General features: G+C 46.3%; 1 pseudogene; it reads right to left on the bottom strand.

The window, feature by feature from the left end:
• Window positions 1-2,016: 2,016 nt before the first annotated feature.
• On the bottom strand, window positions 2,017-2,624 carry LOC129710043 (uncharacterized protein DDB_G0271670-like; annotated as a pseudogene).
• Between the last annotated feature and the right edge of the window lie 21,685 nt (window positions 2,625-24,309).

Here is a 24,309-nt window from a genome sequence, read left to right as displayed (position 1 = left end):
GCCTATTCAGTTTAGGATCCATTTACAAATTATTTTATTTGCTTTTAAATCCCTGAATGGTCTTGCCCCGCCCTACCTATCTGAGCTTCTACACCCTTATACACCCGCCCGCTCTCTCAGGTCAGATAATCAGCTGCTCCTGAGTGGGCCTAAAACTCAGCTGAAGCTCAGAGGGGACCGTGCCTTTGCTGTGTCGGCACCCAAATCATGGAACGATCTGCCTCTCCACATTAAACAGGCCTCTTCTCTCTCTGTTTTTAAATCACTTCTTAAAACCCATTTCTTCTCCGTGGCCTTTGATACCCAGTAAGATGTCGACTTTATTTATTTACTTGATTTATTTATTTTTTTATTGCTTTTATTCCGTGGCTATCATTTTTACTCATGTTTTATGTCTTTTAATTTATTGTTGTATTTCATATGTAATTTTTGCGCCTCATGTGAGCTGTTATGGTGTCTGTTTATGATGTCTTGTTTATTCTTCTGTACAGCACTTTGGTCAACATTGGCTGTTTTAAAGTGCTTAACAAATAAAGTTGGATTGGATTGGATAGAATACACAAAAGACATTTGTGCAAATCCAAAGAAAATGGAGGACTAGCTCTACCTAATATTCTTTTTTACTACTGGGCAACTAATACTAAAAATATAACGTTCTGGTTGGACGATACGTGTCAACATGTAAATTGGTTAAAAATGGAGAGGGAAGATTGTTTGCCTTTTAGTATAGGCTCGATCCTCCTATCTCCAATACATTTGAATAAGTCAACGTATGATCAAAATCCGATAATACATAGTACTATCCGTATCTGGAAACAGCTGAAATTCATTCTTAAATTGAGAAACATGTCTCTCCTTCTTCCTATTGCAAACAATCCCTTGTTTAAACCGTCTACTTTAGATATGTTGTTTGTTCAATGGAAGAACCTGGGAATCAATACTGTGGGAGACCTCTATAAGAAGGGGACTCTCTCTTCTTTTCAAGAACCACAGGAGAAATATCACTTGAACGCCAACACTTTTTTTAGATATCTTCAAATCGGAGATTATGTGAAAACACATACGCAAGACTGTCCTTTTATGGGTCCAGATATATCAGACGATTGTTTGAATAGACATGCCGATACAAGGAAGTTGATATCTTACATTTATAACACTCTTCTAAATATTGACACCCCACCCTCTGAGATTTGTAGGCGAGCATGGGAGGACGAGCTGGGTTTACCCATTTCAAAAGATATATGGGAGGAAAGCCTACTATACATACACTGCTGTTCTTTAAATGCCGTGCATTGCCTGATCCAATTCAAAGTATTGCACAGGTTATACTACTCAAAGACCAAATTGAACAGGATCTTCCCAACTGTCTCCCCTCTCTGTGATAAATGTCACTTCCAAGAACCTACCCAAACCCATTCTTTTGTATCCTGTATAAAAATACAAAACGTCTGTACAGGAATATTCAATACCATTTCTAAAACACTCAAAATTCAATTGGAGCCAGATTCAAAATTAATAATATTGGGAATGTCAGACGATATTCCAAAGTTAACGATATTCCAAAGACGATATTCCAAAGACGCTTCCTTGACTATGGTTTAATAACTGCGAAAAAACGTATACTTAAATTCTGGAAAAAGATTCCCACAGTTCCCACAGTGACGATGTGGATCACAGAAATGACCGAGACACTACATTTAGAAAAAATAAGGTTTGTTTTGTCTAACAAATCAGATCAATTTTCCAAAATATGGTTTTCTTTCATTGAATTTCTTCAACATCATAATGGTTGAACACAAATTCAAAACCGATGCTAGGGTTAGGTGAGCGGGCGTAAGAATGGGTAGTGGGATATATCTCCGTTTTTTTTCACTTCTTCGTTAGTTATGGGGTTTTTCTTTTTTCTTTTTCGTATCTTTTTCGAAATTCTTTCTTTTCTTTTTCCTTTCTTCTCCCTTGCCCTTCTTTCTTCTTTTTTTCCGATTTACTTATTAATTTATAAAATGTTAAAACTGAAGCTGTACAAAAATTGTATAATTGTTATGTCAATTACTTTCTCCTTGTACAATTGCTTCTAATAAAATAAATATTTTTAAAAAAGAGCTGGAGCTGGAGATGGAGCTGAAGATGGAGCTAGGGCAAGAGCTGAAGATTGAGCTGGAGATGGAGGAAGAGCTGGAGCTGGAGATGGAACTAGAGCATAAGCTGGAGATGGATATAGAGCTGGAGCTGGAGATGAAGCTGGAGCTCGAGCTGAATATGGAGGGAGCTAGAGCTAGAGCTGGAGATGTTGGTGGAGCTGGAGATGGAGATGGAGAGGGAGCGGGATCTGGAGCTGGAGCTAGAGATGGAGATGGAGTTTGAGCTAAAGTTGGAGATGCTGGAGATGTAACTAGACCTAGACCTGGAGATACGAGCTGGAGATACGAGCTGGAGATTGAACTCAATATGGAGCTAGAGCTGGAGCTAGAGGTAAAGCTCAAGCTGGAGATTGAGCTAGAGCTGGTACTGGAGCTGGAGATGGAGCAGGAGATGAAGCTTGAACTAGATCTGGAGGTGTAGTTGGAGATGTAGCTGAACAGGGAGCTAGATCAAGAGCTGAAGATTGAGCTGGAGATGGAGCTAGAGATAGAGTTGCAGCTGGAGCTGGAGATGGACCTGGAGATGGAGATGATGCTGGAGATGGAGGTAGGAGCTGGAGATGGAGCTGGAGGTTGGGCAAGAGCTGAAGATTGAGCTAGAGATGGAGCTGGAGATGAAACTAGAGGTTGAGCTGGAGATGAAGTTAAAGTTGGAGCTGGAGTTCGAGCTGAATATGGAGGGAGCTAGAGCTACAGCTGGAGATGTTGGTGGAGTTGGAGCTGGAGCTGGAGCGGGATCTGGAGCTAGAGCTGGAGGAGGACCTTGAGCTAATGTTGGAGATGTAACTAGACCTACACCTGGAGATGGAGCTGGAGATGGAGCTGGAGATACGAGCTGGAGATTGAGCTGGAGATGAAGCTGAATATGGAGCTAGAGTTGGAGCTAGAGCTAGAGCTCAAACTGGAGATTGAGCTAGAGCTCGCACTGGGGCTGGAGATTGGGCAGGAGATGGATCTTGAGTTAGACCTCGAGATGGAATTCGAGATGGAGCTAGAGCTGGAGCTGGAGATGTTGCTGAACAGGGAGGTAGATCAAGAGCTGAAGATTGAGCTTGAGATGGAGTCAGAGTTGGAACTGGACCTGGAGATGGAGCTAGAGCTTGAGCTGGAGATAGATCTAGAGCTGGAGCTGGAGCTGAAGCTAGATATGGAGCAAGAGCTAGAGCTGGAGATGGAGCTGGAATTGGGTCTCGAGGCTGAAGGTTGAGGTGGAGATGTAGCAAGAGCAGGAGCTGGAAATGGAGCCAGAGCTAGACTTGGCGATGGAGCTTGGGATAGAGGTGGAGATGGAGATGGAGCTAGAGCTGAAGTTGGAGCTAGAGCTAGAGCTGGATATGGATCTGGAGATGGAGTTGGAACTGAAGTAAGAGCTGGAGCTGGAGATGGAGATGGAGCTGAAGCTGGAGGTGGAGATAGATCTGGAGCTAGAAGTAGATCTGGAGATGGGACTGGAGATGGAGCCAAAGCTAGTTGGAGATGGAGAAGCTGAAGCTGGAGAAGGTCTTGAGCTGGAGATGGTGCTGGAACTGGAGATGGAACTGGAGATGGAGCTGGAGATGGAGATGGACATGGGGATTTGGCTAGATCTGGAGATGGAGAGGAAGATGGACGTAAAGCTAGAGATGGAGCTAGAGCTAGCAAAGGATTTGGAGCTAGCGATGGAGCTGGAGCTGGAGTTGGAGATGGAGCTCGAGATGGAGCTTGAGATGGAGCTGGAGATGGAGCGCGAGATGGAGCTGGAACTAGAGCAGGAGATGGAGCTGGAGCTAGAGCAGGAGATGGAACTGGGGATGGAGCTGAAGCGAGAGCTTGATCTGAAGCTGGAGATGGAGTTGGAGCTGGAGATGGATATGGATATGGAGCTAGAGATGGACCTGGAGCTGGAGATAAAGCAGGAGATGGAGATTGAGCTGGAGATGGAAATGGAGATGGAGCTGGAGCTGGAGCTGGAGCTGGAGCTGAAGTTGAAGATGGAGCTAGAGCTGGAGTTGGAGCTTGAGCTAGAGCTGGAGATGCTGGAGATGCTGGAGATGCTGGAGATGGAGCTAGAGCTAGAGCTGGAGATTGAGTTTGAGATTGAGCTAGAGATGGAGCTAGAGATTGAGCTAGTTGGAGATGGAGCTGGAGCTGGAGCCGGAGCTGGGGATGAAGCAGGAGATGGAGATTGAGCTGGAGGTGGAGATGGAGCTGGATATGAAGCTAGATGTGGAGCTGGAGCTGGAGCTAGAGATAAGCTGCATCAAGAGTTGGAGCTAGAGATGGGGATGGACCTAAAACTAAAACTAAAAGTTAGAGCTGGAGACTGAGCTGGAGCTGGAGCTGGAGATAGAGCTGAAGCTATAGCTGGAGCTAGAGGTATATCTGGACATGGGGTTGGAGATGGAGCCAGATATGGAGCTGCAGATGGTGCTGGAAATTGAGCTAGAGTTGGAGATGGAGCTAGAGCTGGGGATGAAGCTGGAGATGGAGCTGGAAATTGAGGGAGCTGGAATTGGAGATGATGCTGGAGATGGAGATAGAGCTGGAGATGGTGCTTGAGCTAGAGCTAGAGGTAGAGCTGGAGCTAGAGTTGGAGCTCGAGCTGCAGCTAGAGCTGGCTATGGAGATGGAGCTGGTGCTGGAGCTGCAGCTGCAGCTGGGGATGGAGATGGAACTGGAGTTGCAGATGGAGATGGAGATAGAGGTAGAGCTGCAGATGTAGCTGGAAATGGAGGTAGTGCTGGAGATGGAGCTAGAGCTAGAGATGAAGCTGGAGATGGAGCTAGAATTATAGCTGGAGATGGAGCTAGTGCAAAAGCGAGATGGAGATGGAGCTAGATCTGGAGATGGACCTGGAGATGGAGTGGGAGATGGAGCTGGTGGTAGAGTTCGATATGCAGCTGGAGTTGTAGTTAGAGCTGGAGATGGAGCTGGAGATGGACCTGGCGATGGAGCTTGAGCGGGAGATGGATCTGGAGGTGGAGATGGAGCTTGAGCTGGAGATGCAGCTCGAGACGGAGCTGTAGATGGAGTTAGATCTGGAGCTGGAGATGTAGATGGAGTTGTAGATGGAGCTGAAGATGGAGTGGGAGATGGAGCTAGAGATTGAGCTTGAGCTAGAGCTGGAGATGCTGGAGGTGGAGCTAGAGCTGGAGATTGCGTTAGAGATTGAGCTAGAGATGGAGCTAGAGATAGAGCTGAAGTTGGAGATGGAGCTGGAGCTGGGGATGAAGCAGGAGATGGAGATTGAGCTGGAGGTGGAGGTGGAACTGGATATGAAGCCAGATGTGGAGCTGGAGCTGGAGCTAGAGGTAGAGCTGCATCAAGAGTTGGAGCTAGAGATGGGGATGGACCTAAAACTGAAGATGGGGTTGGAGCTGGAGAAGGAGTTGGAGATGGAGCTGGAGCTGGAGCTGGAGCTGGAGCTGGAGCTGGAGCTGGAGCTGGAGATAGAGCTGAAGATTGAGGTAGATAGGGCAGGAGATGGAGCCAGAGCTAGAGTTGGAGGTGGAGCTAGAGATTGAGATCAATCTATAGCTGGAGCTAGAGGTATATCTGGACATGGGGTTGGAGATGGAGCCAGATATGGAGCTGCAGATGGTGCTGGAAATTGAGCTAGAGTTGGAGATGGAGCTAGAGCTGGGGATGAAGCTGGAGATGGAGCTGGAAATTGAGGGAGCTGGAATTGGAGATGATGCTGGAGATGGAGATAGAGCTGGAGATGGTGCTTAAGCTAGAGCTAGTGGTAGAGCTGGAGCTAGAGTTGGAGCTCGAGCTGCAACTAGAGCTGGCTATGGTTGGAGATGGAGCTGGTGCTGGTGCTGGAGCTGCAGCTGGAGATGGAACTGGAGTTGCAGATGGAGATGGAGATAGAGGTAGAGCTGCAGGTGTAGCTGGAAATGGAGGTAGTGCTGGAGATGGAGCTAGAGCTAGAGATGAAGCTGGAGATGGAGCTAGAATTATAGCTGGAGATGGAGCTAGTGCAAAAGTTGAGATGGAGATGGAGATAGATCTGGAGATGGACCTGGAGATGGAGTGGGAGATGGAGCTAGTGATAGAGTTGGAGATGCAGCTGGAGTTGGAGTTAGAGCTGGAGATGGACCTGGCGATGGAGCTTGAGCGGGAGATGGATCTGGAGGTGGAGATGGAGCTTGAGCTGGAGATGGAGCTCGAGATGGAGCTGTAGATGGAGTTAGATCTGGAGCTGGAGATGTAGCTGGAGATGGAGATGGAGCTGGAGATGGAGTGGGAGATGGAGTGGGAGATGGAACTGTAGATGGAGTTAGAGCTGGAGCTGGAGATGTAGCTGGAGATGGAGCTGGAGATGGAGTGGGAGATGGAGCTGTAGATGGAGTTAGATATGGAGCTGGAGATGTAGCTGGAGATGGAGATGGAGCTGGAGATGGAGTGGGAGATGGAGCTGTAGATATGGAGCAGGAGATGTAGCTGGAGATGGAGATGGAGCTGAAGATGGAGTGGGAAATGGAGCTAGAGATTGAGCTGGAGCTGGTGCAGGAGAAGGAGCTGGAAACGGAGCTGGACTGGAGCTGGGATAGGTGGAGCTAATGATGGAGCTGGAGAAGGAAATAGAGAGGGAACTGGAGCTTGAGGTGGAGTTAGAGCTGGAGAAAGAAAGATATGGAACTGGAGAAAAAGATAGAGGTGGAACTAGAGATAGAGATGGAGATAGACTTGGAGATTGACCTGGATGTGCGGGAGCTGGAGATGGAGCAGGGGATGAAGATGGAGCTGGAACTCAGAACTTACGTGGATTTTGAACAAGCAGCAACAAAGAGAAGCAGGAAAAAGCACTGATTGGCTCAAGCCCGAGAGGGAAGAGAGTTAGAGGTGAGTCAGAAGGGGAAACCGTTTAAAACTGAGGAATTTGGTTTGTAAATTGGTAAATTAGGCAATTTATCAGTCAATATAAGCAAGACTGCTCTCAGTGAGTGGCAGTGAGGGAAGTGCCTTGTGAGTAAAGTGCGAGTCTTTGACTTCGGTGGTGGGAAAGATGCTGGAGTCAATTATTAAAGAGGTAATAATGGGGTATCGGATAGCAGTGAAATGATTAGTGCAAGTCAACATGGATTTATGAAAGGGAAATCATGCTTGATGAAGAAAAAGACAATAAACAGAGAATAAGAGAGGGTGGGTTTCTTAAATGTGTATATTTTAATGCTAGAAGCATTGTAAGAAAGGTGGATGAACTTAGAGCCTGGATTGACACCTGGAAGTATGATGTTGTGGCGATCAGTGAAACATGGTTGCAGGAGGGCTGTGATTGGAAACTAAATATTCCAGGATTTCGTTGCTTCAGGTGTGATAGAATTGGAGGGGCAAGAGGAGGAGGTGTTGCATTGCTTATCAGGGGAGATATTACAGCAGTGCTTTGGCAGGATAGATTAGAGGGCTCGTCTAGGGAGGCTATGGGAAATGGGAAAGGGGTAGCAACACTTATAGGGGTGTATTATAGACCGCCAAATGGGGAGCGAGAATTGGAAGAGTAAATATGTAAGCAGATATTAGTAGTAAGCACAAGGTAGTGATTGTGGGAGATTTCAATTTTCCACACATAGACTGGGAAACACATTCTGTAATTGGGCTGGATGGGTTGGAGTTTGTAAAATGTGTGCAGGATAGTTTTTTGCAGCAATACATAGAAGTACCTACTAGAGAAGGGGCGGTGCTAGACCTCCTGATAGGAAATGAGATGGGTCAGGTGGCAGAGGTATACGTTGGGGAGCAGTTCGGGACCAGTGATCGCAATACCATTAGTTTCAATATAATTATGGAGAGGGTCAGAACTGGACCTAGGGTTGAGATTTTTGATTGGAGAAAGGCTAACTTTGAGGAGATGCGAAAGGATTTAAAAGGAGTAAATTGGGACAGTTTGTTTTATGGGAAAGATGTGGAAGAGAAATGGAGGACATTTAAAGGTGAAATTTTAAGAGTACAGAATCTTTATGTCCCTGTTCGGTTGAAAGGAAATAGTAAAAATTGGAAAGAGCCATGGTTTTCAAGGGAAATTGGACACTTGGTTTAGAAAAAGAGAGAGATCAGGCAGCATGGAGTAAATGAGGTGGTTGAGGAGTATAAAGAATGTAAAAAGAATCTTAATAAAGAAATTAGGAAAGCTAAAAGAAGATATGAGGTTGCTTTGGCAAATAAGTTGAAAGTAAATCCAAAGGGTGGGCTGAAAGATGGCAGATGGAGTTTAATGCTGATAAGTGTGAGGTGCTACATCTTGGCAGGACAAATCAAAATAGGACGTACATGGTAAATGGTAGGGAATTGAAGAATGCAGGTGAACAGAGGGATCTGGGAATAACTGTGCACAGTTCCCTGAAAGTGGAATCCCATGTAGATAGTGTGGTAAAGAAAGCTTTTGGTGTGCTGGCCTTTATAAATCAGAGCATTGAGTATAGAAGTTGGGATGTAATATTAAAATTGTACAAGGCATTATGTATGGTGTACAATTTTGGTCGCCTAATTATAGGAAGGATGTCAACAAAATAGAGAGCGTACAGAGGAGATTTACTAGAATGTTGCCTGGGTTTCAGCAACTAAGTTACAGAGAAAGGTTGAACAAGTTAGGGCTTTATTCTTTGGAGTGCAGAAGGTTAAGGGGGGACTTGATAGAGGTCTTTAAAATGATGAGAGGGATAGACAAAGTTGACGTGGATAAGCTTTTCCCACTGAGTGTAGGGAAGATTCAAACAAGGGGACATGACTTGAGAATTAAGGGACAGAAGTTTAGGGGTAACATGAGGGGGGACTTCTTTACTCAGAGAGTAGTGACTGTGTGGAATGAGCTTCCAGTGAAGGTGGTGGAGGCAGGTTCGTTTTTATCATTTAAAAATAAATTGGATGGTTATATGGACGGGAAAGGAATGGGGGGTTATGGTCTGAACGCAGGTATATGGGACCAGGGGAGAATACGTGTTTGGCACGGACTAGAAGGGTCGAGATGGCCTGTTTCCGTGCTGTAATCGTTATATGGTTATATGATTGCTTGTGATGGAATTTCGGTCGTGGTCACAGTCACAGAGGTCGACATCAGAAAATCCTTTAGAGGGTTGAACCCTCGGAAAGCGCCTGGACCTGATGGTATACCCAGTCGTGATCTAAAACCTGTGCGGACCAACTGGCTGCAAAAAAGGGGGGGAGACAGGGAGGGGGTTTCAAGGCGGAGGGAGGGATTAGGGGAGGGAGGGGGGACAGAGGGAGGGATTGGTGGCAGAGAGCAAGGAGGGAGGGAAGGAATGGGGGGGGGGGGTGGGGGGAGGAAGTGCCGAGGGGAGGGGGCAAAGCCGAGGCGGCCTGAAACATTGAACTGTATAGATTCATAAAGCTTTGGCTTCCCAAGGATGCTGGCAGGACTCGAGAGTGTGAGCTATAGGGAGAGGTTGAGTAGACTGGGTCTATTCCATGGAGCGCAGGAGGATGAGGGGTGATCTGCTGGTGAGGGATGGAATTCAGTCCCTTCCGAGGGAGGACATAGGGACTGACGAGGTAGAGTCACTGTGGATTGAGTTGAGGAATTGTAAAGGCAAGAAGACACTAATTGGTGTTATCTACAGACCCCCAAATAGTAGCCCGGATGTAGGGTGTAAGTTGCAGCAGGAGTTAAAACTGGCATGTAACAAAGGTAATGCCACTGTGGTGATTGGGGATTTCAATATGCAGGTCGACTGGGAAAATCCGGTTGGTTCAGGACCCCAAGAAAGAGAGTTTGTAGAATGCCTCCGAGATGAATTCTTAGAGCAGCTTGTAATGGAGCCGACCAGAGAAAAGGCAAATCTGGATTTAGTGTTGTCTAATGAACCAGATATGATAAGAGAACTCGAGGCAAAGGAACCGCCTGGAGGTAGTAATCATAATATGATTCGTTTTAACCTGCAATTTGAGAAGGAGAACGTTAAATCGGAAGTGTCAGTGATGCAGTTGAACAAAGGGGACTATGAAGGCATGAGAGGGGAGCTGGCCAATGTAGACTAGAAAGGGATCCTAGCAGGATTGACGGTGGAACAGCGATCGCAGGAATTTCTGGGCATAATCTGGAAGAAGCAGGATCATTTTATTCCAAAAAGGAAGAAAGATTCTAAGAGGAGTAGCAGGCAACCGTAGCTGACAAGAGAAGTTAGGGATAGAATAAAACTAAAAGAAACGATGTATAACACAGCAAAGAGTAGCTGGAAGTCAGAGGATTGGGAAACTTTCATAGGACAACAGAAGGAAACAAAACGGGCAATACGGGCTGTAAAGATGAAGTACGAAGGGAAGCTGGCCAGGAATATAAAGAAGGACAGTAAAAGATTCTTTAGATATGTTAAGGGGAAAAAGAGTAGCAAAATCAAATGTGGGTCCCTTGAAGGCAGACACGGGTGAAATTATTATGGGCAACAAGGATATGGCAGAAGAGTTGAATAGGTACTTCGGATCTGTCTTCACTAAGGAAGACACAAATAATCTCTCAGAAGTACTGGAGGACAGAGGATCTAATGGGGTCGAGGAACTGAAAGAAATTTGCATTAGGCGAGAAATAATAATAATAATAATAATAATAAATTTTATTTGCGGGCGCCTTTCAAAGTCTCAAGGACACCTTACAGAAATTAACAAAAGAGAAAAAACATATAGTCGCAGTAAAATAAATAATAAGGACATCACCAATACACAAATTAAAGACAGAAATCGCTCCAAAGACAAAAAATCAAAAAACACAAGGTGAAGAGAGAGCAGCGGCAGCTAAAGCGCGCCAGCGTCCACGCTCCCTTCCGACAGCCATTTTGGACACAGACTAACATGTTTACTTAATAGTATTGGGGAGGCTAATGGGACTGAAGTATGATAAATCCCCTGGACCTGATGGTCTGCAATTGGTGATCGTTTTACAATGTTTAATAGATTCAGGATCAGTTCCTGTGGGTTGGAGGATAGTTAATGTTATTCCACTTTTCAAGAAAAGAGCGAGGGTGAAAATGGGGAATTACAGACCAGTTAGGCTGACTTCGATGGTGGGAAAGATGCTGGAGTCAATTATTAAAGTGGTAATAATGGGGCATTTGGATAGCAGTAAAAGGATTAGTCCAAGTCAGCATGGATTTATGAAAGGGAAATCATGCTTGACTAATCTTCTGGAATTTTTTGAGGATGTGAGAAGTAAAATGGGTGAAGGGGTGCCAGTGGATATAGTGTATCTAGACTTTCAGAAAGCCTTTGATAAGGTCCTGCACGGGAGACTGGTGACTAAAATTAGAGCACATGGTGTTGGGGGTAGGGTGTTGACATGGACAGAAACTTGGTTGGCAGACAGGAAGCAAAGAGTAGGAGTGAAGGGTTCTTTTAGTCAAGGTGGGTGAAAAACTCTCCAGCCCTCTGACTCTCAACATAGGAGCCCCCCAAGGGTGCGTTCTGTCACCCCAGCTCTTCTCCATTTACACCAACAACCTCACATCCCAATGCAGCTCAGTTAAAAATTTTAAATATGCAGACGACACAACAATAATTGGCCTCATCTCAGACAACAACGAATCACAATACCATCTAACAGTCGATAGCGCAGTCAAATGGTGTGCAGACAACAACCTCCAGCTTAATACTTCAAAAACCTTAGTTTTCAGACGCAATCAAAACAACAAACCCCTGGTCCATGTCAACTCTCACCCCATAACCTCCACGAACTCATTTAAGTTTCTAGACACCTATATCTCCAATAATCTAAAATGGCACATCAATGCAGACCACGTCATCAAGAAAGGTCAACAACGCCTATATTTCCTCAGACAGCTCAAAAACTTCAGAGTCCATAAACACCTCCTGGTCCGTTTCTATCAATCAATCATTGAAAGCATCATCACTGTAAAATGACTTACTGCACACACAAGTCTTTTCACTGTAACTGTTTATTAACTGAGAGTTAACACTAGGCTGTAGCTGTCCGTGGTCATCACTGGAGCTAGAGAGCGAGCTAGAGGTGGGGACACTACAATTATACTGGAGACAATGGGGAGTGGTTAGTAATGGGGAGGTCACTATGGTTAAAGGAACATGCACTGATCTACATCCTTCCTCTTAGAAACAAAAGCATGGCAGGTACTATACAGAGTGACCACGGCTCATACGCTACGAACACCAATCGCACCGGCAACAGTATAAAACTATGCGAGCTCCCCGTAGCGGACAGGCGGCTTGACCAGCCGGCCAGAGCGGGTGCGTAAGCCGCCCTCCTCCTCATCGTCGGGAACAGAAGGGACAGCAGCCGGGGGATCGGCAGGAGAGGCGGGCGGAGGAGAAAGCGGGGCTCCGGGCGGAGAAACAGGCTTGGCAGGCGAGGCAGGTTTGACGGGCGAAGCCGGCTTGACAGGCGAGGCAGGGGAACGGGCGGACGGTTGTGAGGGTAGGGTGCGCGGCATGCGAGGAGTTGTCGGGGCGTGAGGGGCAACGGGAGTTCGAGAAGAAATGGGGGGGTGGGAAGGATCCGCGGGAGGCGGAGCGGGCTCATTCACAAGCAGCAGGTGCTGGCGGGAGCGACGGTAGATAGCCCCCTCGTAGTCGACGAAGTAGGAGCGCGGAGAACCGGCGTCGCCGACTACGACGGCCAGGCGGTAGTGGCCAGAGGGGGACTGCATTCGGACAACCTGCCCCGGGAACAGACGTGGAAGGGGCCGGGCGGACTTGTCGAAGGAGCGCTTCTGGATCACTTGTTTCTTGACAATGCGCTCAGTGACAGTGGCAGGATTCTGTACAGAGGGCTTGAGGGACTGCTGGGAGACCGGCAGGGGAGGTCTGGTGGTGCGTGACATAAGGCGCTGGGCAGGGGAACCGAGCGCGGGGTCGCGGGAAATGTTGCGGAGGTTGAGCAGGGCAAGGTGGAAATCAGCACGGAACAGGCGGCAGTGTTCCAGCAGCTCCTTGGCGCTACGTACGGCCCGTTCAGCAAGTCCGTTGCTCTGAGGAAACTCGGGGCTGCTGGTAATGTGGTGAAAGTTCCAACGGGCAGCAAAGGTTTTAAACTCGTCGCTGGAGAATTGCTGCCGTTGTCGGACCGGAGGGTCACCGGGGAGCTGAAGGTGGAGAAGTGGCGGCGAAGCTTCCCGATGACAGCGGCAGAGGTGATGGAGGTCAGCTGATCGACCTCGAACCAGCTGGAATAGGAGTCCACCAGGACCAGGAAGTGCTTTCCGCGCCACTCAAAGAGGTCGGTGGCAACGGCCATCCATGGGAGCTCTGGAGCCGGCGGCTGCAGGAGAGGCTGGCGCTGCTGATGGGGGTGCAGGGTGTTGCAAGCAGCGCAGGCGGAGACCCTGTCACGGATGTCCTGAGCCATACCTGGCCAGTAGAATTGGCTCTGGGCCTGGGACAAAGTAGCTTCCACTCCGGGGTGGCCGCTGTGAGCAGACTGGAAGTAATGATCCCGCAGGGCGGCAGGCACAACGACTTTGTGACCCTTTACCACCACGCCGGCGTGAAGCACCAGTTCATCGCGAACGAGGAAATAAGGCACAGCGCCAGCAGGCAGTTCGGAGCGACGGTCAGGCCAACCACGGCGGATAACGTCCGCAAGTTGTTGCAGGGCAGGATCATCAGCAGTGTGTTGCACCAGAGAGTGCATCTGCTGTGAAGGAACAATGTTGACGTTTAGTACCAGAAGATCCGAGGATTCGTACGGGTGGTGGACAACGGAAGGCAGCGGAGCACGAGATAGGGTGTCAGCTACAAACATGTCTTTGCCCTTACGGTAGACGATCTGGAACGTGAAACGCTGGAGCTGCAGCATCATGCGCTGCAACCGGGAAGAAGCAACATGGATAGGTTTATTCAGGATTGTCACCAACGGCTGGTGGTCAGTCTCGATGGTGAAAGAGATGCCGAGGATGTAGTCTTTAAACTTGGAGCAAGCGAAGACCACGGCAAGCAGTTCTTTTTCAATCTGGGCATAGCGCTGCTCGGCAGGGGTCATGGTGCGAGAAGCGTAGGAGACGGGCAGCTGAAGGCCGTCGTAGAGCTGCAGACAAGCGGCACCGAGACCAAACTTAGAGGCATCGCAAGTGAGGATAATGGGTCGGTGCAGATCGAAAAATTTCAAAGTGGGGGTAGCGGCAAGCTTCAACTTCAGAGTCACGAAAGCCGACTGATGGTGCGGGAGCCAGACCCACGCGGAGTCCTTTTTGATTAGTTCCCGCAGGGGGGCACTCAGTTCACTGAGGTCGGGTATAAACTTACCCAGGTAATTGACCATGCCCAGGAAGCGCTGCAGGCCAGGGACGTCGGTAGGAGCGGGCATATCTGTGACCGCTGACGTTTTCTGGGGGTCGGGCTTGAGACCCCCTGCCGTGAAGACATGGCCAACGTAAGTGACTTCCGGGACCCGGAATCGACATTTCTTCGGGTTAAGCTTGAGGTTTATCACCCGCGCTCTGTCCAGGACTTTGCGGAGGTTCAGGTCGTGCTCAGCAACGTCCCTCCCGTACACCAGAATGTCATCCACGATGATGGCGCACGGTAAGCCGGCAAACAGCTGTTCTATGGTGCGCTGGAAAACCTCGCTGGCAGAGTTGATCCCAAACGGCATGCGGAGGAAACGGAACCGGCCGAAGGGAGTGCTGAAGGTAGTGAGGAATGAGGAGCGTTCGTCCAGAGGGATCTGCCAGAAGGAGCTCTTGGCATCCAGGACAGAAAAGACAGTTGCAGGGCCGACCTGTGCAGCAACGTCCTCTACCGTCCGCATGGGGTAGTGGGGGCGCTTGATGGCAAGGTTGAGGTCCTTGGGGTTGATGCAGATCCGGATCCCACTTCTGACACCATGTAAAATGACTTACTGCACACACAAGTCTTTTCACTGTAACTGTTTATTAACTGAGAGTTAACACTAGGCTGTAGCTTGTCCGTGGTCAGCACTGGAGCTAGAGAGCGAGCTAGAGGTGGGGACACTACAATTATACTGGAGACAATGGGGAGTGGTTAGTAATGGGGAGGTCACTATGGTTAAAGGAACATGCGCTGATCTACAATCACCTCCTCAATCACAGTCAGGTACGGTAACACCGATAGTCACTCACTACACAGAATACAGCGCATTGTCTCCAAGGCCTCCAGGATCATCAACTCCTCCCTCCCCTCAATCCTCCATTCCATTTCCAAGGGAGGCAAAAAGATCACTCGGACTGCAGTCTCTCCTTCAGGAGGTCGCCTCAGGTAGTGGGGGCTTTGATTACCCCTCAGCAATAAGACCTCTCAATTCCGTCCAATAATCAGACAATAATATGACTTTTGATGTTACAGTGTCTTGTCTATGGTCTTTGTTTGTCCTTGCACTATGGTTGGTGAGATTTGTGATTTGTGATGTGGTATGGATGCACTTTATTACGGTGATCTGTGTTATTAGTGGTATGTAACCATGTACCGGATCCCACTTCTGACACCATGTAAAATGACTTACTGCACACACAAGTCTTTTCACTGTAACTGTTTATTAACTGAGAGTTAACACTAGGCTGTAGCTGTCCGTGGTCATCACTGGAGCTAGAGAGCGAGCTAGAGGTGGGGACACTACAATTATACTGGAGACAATGGGGAGTGGTTAGTAATGGGGAGGTCACTATGGTTAAAGGAACATGCACTGATCTACAATCACCTCCTCAATCACAGTCAGGTACGGTAACACCGATAGTCACTCACTACACAGAATACAGCGCATTGTCTCCAAGGCCTCCAGGATCATCAACTCCTCCCTCCCCTCAATCCATTCCATTTATCTCCAACGTACCTCAAAACGGGCAAAAAAGATCATCTCGGACCACTCCCATCCAGCAAATCACCTTTTTCAGTCTCTCCCTTCAGGGAGGCGCCTCAGGTTACTTGCTACTAAAACCACCCGCTTTAAAAACAGTTTCTACCCCTCAGCAATAAGAACTCTCAATTCCGTCCAATAATCAGACAATAATATGACTTTTGATGTATACAGTGTCTTGTCTATGGTCTTTGTTTGTTCTTTTGCACTATGTATTGTTGGTGAGATTTGTGATTTGTGATGTGGTATGGATGCACTTTATTACGGTGATCTGTGTTATTAGTGGTATGTAACTAAAGCAGTGTACCATCATGTACCGAACCCAAATACCACCAACCCTGGTTGCGTGGCAAATAAAGATTCTATCTATCTATCTATCTTTCAGAATGGCAGGCAGTGGCGAATGGAGTGCCGCAAGGCTCGGTGTTGGGGCCGCAACTGTTTACTAATTAATAATATAATAATAATTTACTATATTAATGATTTGGAGGAGGGAATTAGGAGCAACATTATCAAGTTTGCGGATGACACAAAGCTGGGTGGCAGTGTGAACTGTGACGAGGATGTTCGGAGGTTGCAGGGTGACCTGGACAGGTTGAGTGAGTGGACAGATGCGTGGCAGATGCAGTATAATATAGATAAATGTGAGGTTATCCACTTTGGTGGCAAAAACAAGGGGGAAGATTATTATCTCAATGGGGTTAGGTTAGGTACGGGGGAGGTGCAACGAGACCTGGGTGTCCTTGTACACCAGTCACTGAAAGTTGCCGTGCAGGTACAGCAGGCATGGAAGAAAGCTAATGGAATGTTGGCCTTCATAACAAGAGGATTTCAGTATTGGAGTAAAGAGGTTCTTCTGCAGTTGTATAGGGCTCTGGTGAGACCACATCTGAAGTATTGTGTACAGTTTTGGTCTCCTATTTGAGGAAGAACATCCTTGTGATTGAGGCAGTGCAGCATAGGTTTACGAGATTGATCCCTGGGATGGCCGGACTGTCATATGAGGAAAGACTGAAAAGACTAGGCTTGTTTTCACTGGAGTTTAGAAGGATGGGGAGGGGATGTTAGAGAAACTGGATGTTAGAGGACTGGACAAGCTAGATGCAGGAAAAATGTTCCCAATGTTGGGCGAGTCCAGAACCAGGGGCCACAGTGTTAGAATAAAGGGGAGGTCATTTAAGACTGAGGTGAGAAAAAACTTTTTCACCCAGAGAGTTATGAATTTGTGGAATTCCCTGCAACAGAGGGCAGTGGAGGTCAACTCACTGGATGGATTTAAGAGAGAGTTAGATAGAGCTCTAGGTGTTAGTGGAATCAAAGGATACTGGGAGAAGGCAGACACAGGTTATTGATTGGGGACGATCAGCCATGATCGCAATGAATAGCAGTGCTGGCTCAAAGGGCCTAATGGCCTCCTGCACCTAATTTCTATGTTTCTATGTTGACAGAACGGAGTAAATATGAAGAGAACAAAAAATAAATAAAGAAATTAAGAAGGGAGACAAAGTGGCTGGTGTTAAAGACGAAGAACTTGATGGGAATCAGATTTGGCACTAGTTAAAGAAGAGAAGCTATGAATTACACAGGAATGTCAGCAAGTGCAGGTAGTATTGGAATGATAATAAACAGGAGGAATTGTGGCACACCCAAACAAATGTACATTCATTTAATCAAGCTGTTGGTGAGTTTGTTATGCCTTCAGGACAGTGTTGCCTGTATACGCCATCATCTGGAGAGTAGAATAGAATGCCAAACAGCTTGGTTTGAACAAAATTGCATTTTCTACAGTCTTACATTACAAAAAAAAACCCAAGACACACACTTAACACAGTTTTCATGAACATCCATCTAAATGGATCTCCAACACCTCACTCACTCTTCCCTTTGTTCTTCTCCCATGGACCAGCAGTCCAACTGCAGCATCGAGGCGAACTGGGGCTTCCAATGTTAAACACCCTGTCGGGCAATGGTAAGTCCTGTGATCGTTTAACCCACGCGGGGCGATGTTAGACCCGCTCCTAGTCACTTAAACCCCGCAATTCCAGCGAGAGAAGTTGCAGTTGCGGGAGCTCCAAAAACCGGTCTCCCACCAGGGAACTATGAGCTCCCGATGTTCCTGTCCATCGGGCCTGCGGCCGGAGCCTCCGAAACTCCGAAGTCGGGTCACAGCCACGCGCCACCACATCTCTTCCCATTCCGAAGACAGCCAGCTTCGCGACTGGAGCCTCCAGGTAGGTCTCGTCCGGAGGCCGCCCCTTGCACCACGATGTTAGGCCCAACGACACCGGAGACCCGACAGGGAAAAGTCAGGTCCCCGAATGGAGAAGAGACTAATGGTTTCCCCCACCCCCCACATATAATAATAAAAACTAGACTCAAAATATACATTTAACAAGACAAACATTAAAAAAAAGGCAGACGGACTGTAGTCGAGTCGCGGCCGATAGGCGCCACCACACCACATTGGTGGACCAGAGTGAGGTAAAAGAGTGTGTGAACCCTCAGAACGGGTGGAGGACGCAGCTTAGGCAGGATGTGTAACCATCATTTCCATCCAAGTAGCTCTCTAGAGAAGAGTAACACTGTCCCTCCAATGTCCAAGATCAGAGGCCACCAACAACATTCGCAATTAGGGAAATGCCAAAAGACAATAAAGGTTCTTCCTCACAGTGGTATTTCTACTTGCAGATTCAACATCACGAAGAAGGAGAAGACTTATATACTAATCAATAATTGACTTGATGATAGAGCTGCTCCACACACACTAGTGTCAAACCATACCAACATAAAATTAAGAACCCAACTTTTGATACCAGTGAAATCAGCCATGATCATATTGAATGGCGGTGCAGGCTCGAAGGGCCGAATGGCCTACTCCTGCACCTAATTTCTATGTTTCTATGTTCTATGTTTCTAAACATAGAAAAACATAGAAACATAGAAAATAAGTGCAGGAGGAGGCCATTTGGCCCTTCGAGCCTGCACCGCCATTCATTGTGATCATGGTTGATCGTCCCCTATCAATAACCCGTGCCTGCCTCCTCCCCATATCCCTTGACTCCACTAGCCCCTAGACCTCTATCTAACTCTCTCTTAAATCCATGAAGCAGAAGAACAAAGTTTCGGGAAACTGGAAAAGTACAGAAAGTCTCCAAAAATCATTGAAGCAAGCTCCAACTTAAAAAACCATCGTACTGTAATACTTTGTCTGGATGGGCAATTTCAAATTAAATATAGGAATATAGAAATGGACACAACTCTGTGGCTAGGGGAAACACCCACTTTGCGCCAAAATTCTAATTACCATGCATAATAATTTGACCAGTTGTAAATTAGATTCCTTAAATTGTAGGACATGATTCATAAGTACGGTCGTGTATTGGAAGGACTTTAAAAATCTGGCATTTATGGATGGCTTATGGGATCTGTTTCAAAAGTAATTGGAAATTTGATTATTGGCCATTTCTTGTCTCACCCCCAGAAAGACAGCCAGAGATGGAATGGGATTATTTAGCGATCATCAAGGGAAGGACAGAATCTGGCAAATATCTGGGATTGCGGTATTGGTCTATATAAAAGAATACCCAGGAAACGTGAAATATAGTTTATGAATCAAACAATCAACCATTATTTTCTTCTTGCAAAGCAACAGTTGCACAGTGCAAAATGAGAAGACGTTTCCCAGGGAATACCAGAACATCGCACATGAAATTTAAAACATTTCACACATAATAACAGTATAACAGTATGCAATTCAGTCCCTGATGAAACAGTATAAATAGTTAAATAATAAGGAATTAAAAGTTCGAGCGACAAGGCTTCCTTCAAGAGGTCGATGCTAACCACCTAGAAAGAAGAACTACATTGAGTTAGAGGAAATACCAGGGTAGAGGGTACTTATTGTCAGAGTCGATGCATTTGACCGGTGGATCAAAATGTATCCGTCCCTTGATAATAAAGCGGCTACTATTATCAAGGAATTAAAGAAAATTCTTCCTAGATTTGGCATCCCTATTCGACTTAGTTCAAATAATGATCCACATCATATTAAAACAAATTGATGAAAATTACGTGAACAGCTGGGAATCCAGCAGTAATTGAATTGTAAATATCGACCACAACCTGTTGGTTTTGTAAAAGGGACAAACCCTAAAACCTAAATTAATTAAATTAAAGGCTGAGACTGAATTTAGCTGGATTAAAGTATTCCCCATGGTTATTTTAAATAAGAGTCACGCCTGTAGGGAAATCTGGACTGAACCCAGCTGAAATTCATATGAGAAACCTTTATAAATACCATACTTAAAAGTACAGTGGAAATTATCACTTTTCATTGTGTGACTGAGAGATGACTGATCATATTATAGCTTTGATTCCAGTGGTGGAAGAATTGTATTATAGAGTAGGAGCAGTGTACAGAGAGAGGCCTTCTGTTAAGAGTAGAAGGGAAGAATGTATGGGTTCATCTCACGAGTAACAGTGGAAATATGGACTTACAACTTACTTTATTCCAGGTTATTTTAGAAACTTCATTCTCTACTATGGATCAGCACAGATGAATTATCAATATGGATGGATGGGATTCGCACCCATGAAAACTTGGGAGGTGAAGACTCATCAGACGGAAATCATGAAGCTATGCCAACAAAAACTCGGGAAGCTTGATGAGATTCTTGGAAAATACATCAGCATCTTATTGTTAAGATATTTGTTAGAATGGAAGTCACTATTGTACTTTAGTTATCATTGATGATAGGTTATCATACGATAAGATGAGGGAATGGCCAAAATGGAGCCAAAATAAAGCAGAGGATTCATGCATTCACAAGGCCTGTTAGCCCTTTTCTGTGTAAGAAGCCACAAACTGCCAGGAGAAGTCTAGGTCCCAGATCAATACATCAGATAAGGAAGGTTCAAATATCTTTGCAATTGCTAATATGTATGAATACCTTGCAGAGAAACTCTAAGGTGTTGTGGATGCATGAGTTTGATTGGATTACTAAAAAGGGATTTGTTTAGAGTCATAGAGTGATACAGGGTGGAAACAGGCCCTTTGGCCCAACTGGCCCAGACCAGCCAACAATGTCCCAGCGACCCTAGTCGCTTGGGCAAATAACCCTCCACACCTGTCCTATCCATGTACCTGTCCAACTGTTTCTTAAATGATGGGATAGTCCCAGCCTCAAATACCTCCTCTGGCAGTTTGTTCCATACATCTATCACCTCTGTGTGAAAATGTTACCCCTTGGATTCCTATTAAATCTTTACCCCTTCTTCTTGAACCTATGTTGCCTGGTCCTCGATTCCCCTACTATGGGTGAAAGACTGTGCATCTACCTGATCTATTCTTCTCATGATTTTGTATAACTATAAAATCTCCCCTCATCCTCCTTCACTTCATGGAATAGAGACCCAGCCTACTTAACCTCTCCTTATAGCTCACACCCTCTAGTCCTAAATCGTCATAAATCTTTTCTTTCATGCTTGACAATATCTTTCCTATAACATACTGCCCAGAACTGAACACAATATTCTAAATGCTGTATCACCAACTTCTTATACAACTGCATCATGACCTCCCAACTTCTATACTCAATACTCTGCCTGATGAAGGCCAAAGTGCCTTTGGCCCTTTTGACCACCTTATCTACCCGCAACTCGACCTACAAAGAACCATGCAAATGTACTCCTAGATCCCTCTGTTCTACAACACTACCCAGAGGCCTAACATTTACTGTGTCGGTCCTGCCCTTGTTCAACGTCCCAAAATGCAACAATTCACACTTCTCTGTATTAAATTCCATCAACCAGCTCTCTGTCCAGATCCTGCTGCAATCATTCACAACTAACTTCACTAACTGCAAAACCTTTCACCATTATCCTATGCTTCCTTCAATGGAGCCAATTTTCTATCCATTCAGCTATCTCTCTTTGGATCCCATGCGATCTAACCTTGCAGAGCAGCCTACCATACGGTACCTTGCCTCACTAAAGTCCATGTACACAACATCTACTGCTCTGCCTTCATCAACCATTTTGGTCATGTCTTCAAAAAAATCAATCAGATTTATAAGACACGACCTCCCATGTACAAAACCATGCTGACTGTCCCTAATCAGCCCTTGTCCATCCAAATGCCTGTATACCCTATCCCTCAAACTATCCACTAACTTACCAACTACAGATGTTTAAGCTCACCGGCCTTTAGTTCCCAGCATTTTCCCTGCAGCCCTTCTTGAAAAGTGGCACAACATTTGCCACCCTCCAATCCTCTGGCACCTCTCCTGTATTTGAGGACAACTTATAAATTTCAACCAGGGCTCCCGCAATTTCCTCTCTAGTTTCCCGCAATGTCTTCGGATATAGCTGATCAGGCCCCGGAGATTTGTCTAACTTCAAAGACAACAGTACCTTCAGAACTTCCTCGACGGTAACCCTGACTGCTCTCATGACACTTCCAGTAACTGCTCCAATTTCCTCCATTCCACTGTCTTTCTCCTCAGTAAATACAGAGGAGAAATGCTCATTAAGGACCTAGTCCATCTCCTGTGGTTCCACACAGAGGTGACTGCTTTGATTCCTGAGAGGTCCCGCTCTCTCTCTAGTTACCCTTTCCCACATGTATTTATAAAATCTTTTGGGATTTGCCTTCCTTACCACCGATTCGACTTGCAAATTAAATTTTTGGGAATCCCAAGTCCCTTTGCACCTGTGATTTCTGAATTCTCTCCATTAGAAAATAATCTACGCCTTTATTCCTACTACCAAAATGCATGACACTGCACTTTGCTCTCTTATATTCCATCTGCCATTCCTCTGCCCACTCTCCCAACTTATCCAAGTCCTTCTGCAGAATCTCTGCTTTCTCTGCACTACCTGCTCCTCCCCCTATTTGTATCATCCACAAACATGGCCACATAGCCTTCAATCCCCTCATCCAAATCATTGATATACAATTTGAAGAATAGCGGCCCCCGCACCGACCCCCTGTGGAACTCCGCTAGTCACTGGCAGCCAACCGGAAAAAGCCCCCTTTATTGCCACTCTTTGCCTTCTGCCATCCAGCCAACCTACTATCCATGCTGTCTTTCCTCGACAGCTTATAAACCCCTCGGAGGTGCAGAGAGGCATCCCCTGTATAAACTCCTCCTCCACACGCTACACTTCCTTGCCTTTGTCCATCCCTCAGACACAAAGTGGTGGTCCATTTTACCATCTAGTTGAGAGAGGGACCCTCAGTGGTAGTCTCTCTGTACTGTGATTCTTCCTTTTTATATCAAGTTCAAGTGTTCCAGTGAAGTTTATTGTCATGTGTCCCTGACAATGGACAATGAGATTCTTGCTTTGCTTCAGCACACAGAACATAGTAGGCATTTACTACAAACCAGATCAATGTGTCCATCTACCATAATATAAATATATACACACATGAATAAATAAAATGATAAAGTGCAAATAACAGATAATTGGTTATTAATAATCAAAGTTTTGTCCGAGCCATGTTTAATAGCCTGGCTGTGGGGAAGTAGCTTTTCCTGAACCTGGTCGTTGTAGTCTTCAGGCTCCTGTACCTTCTACCTGAAGGTAGCAGGGAGATGAATGTGTGGCCAGGATGTTGTGGGTCTTTGATGATACTGCCAGCCTTTTTGAGGCAGCGACTGCGATAAATCGCCTCGATGGAAGGAAGGTCAGAGCCGATGATGGACTGGGCAGTGTTTACCACTTTTTGTAGTCTTTTCCTTTCCAGGGCGCTCAAGTTGCCGAACCAAGCCACGATGCAACCGGTCAGCATGCTCTCTACTGTGCACCTGTAGAAGTTAGAGAGGGACCTGGTGTGGAGGGTACTACACTGAGGAGTGCCATGCAACTAATTCCTGAGCCAGTTCAGACTCACCAGCCACCTGCCACTTCTACGGGCTGGAAGAATCTGTGTTCCACGCATACATGTAGTGTGTGAGGTTGCAGCCTCCTGTTTGAGTATTTGAATGGCCTGCTTCTTACTTGCTCGCCACACTTCAGTCCCACCATCCTCATCTTTGGACATCCTGTGCATAGGAGAGAGGGTGGAACTGAAGATGTCTTGGTTGGGTTGTTCCCAGGCCTGGCCAAGTTGGTCATCCATGAGTCACAGCACCAGGCAGAAGAGGGCAAATGCCTGCCCCTTTTCCGGGGTTACGTCCTCTGGAAAAGAAACACGCTGTGTTTTCCGGGACTGCTGGGCACCGCGAGCAGTTGAATGGATCCTATTGAGCATTAATATTTAGTATTAAGAATTTTCTTATGGTGGCGGGTGCATTGTTATTGTTTATTTGTTAATATTATTATTGATAATAATTGAATACATTTATTTTTGGAAAAAATTCCAAATCTTGTGTCTTTCTTTGGAAAATACCATCA

The sequence above is a fragment of the Leucoraja erinacea genome, chromosome 27 (genome assembly GCF_028641065.1).
Source record: "Leucoraja erinacea ecotype New England chromosome 27, Leri_hhj_1, whole genome shotgun sequence".
In the NCBI taxonomy this organism is placed as follows: Eukaryota; Metazoa; Chordata; class Chondrichthyes; order Rajiformes; family Rajidae; genus Leucoraja; species Leucoraja erinaceus.
Note: the sequence above shows the minus strand (reverse complement) of the source record. Positions and strands in the feature narration are given on the sequence as shown.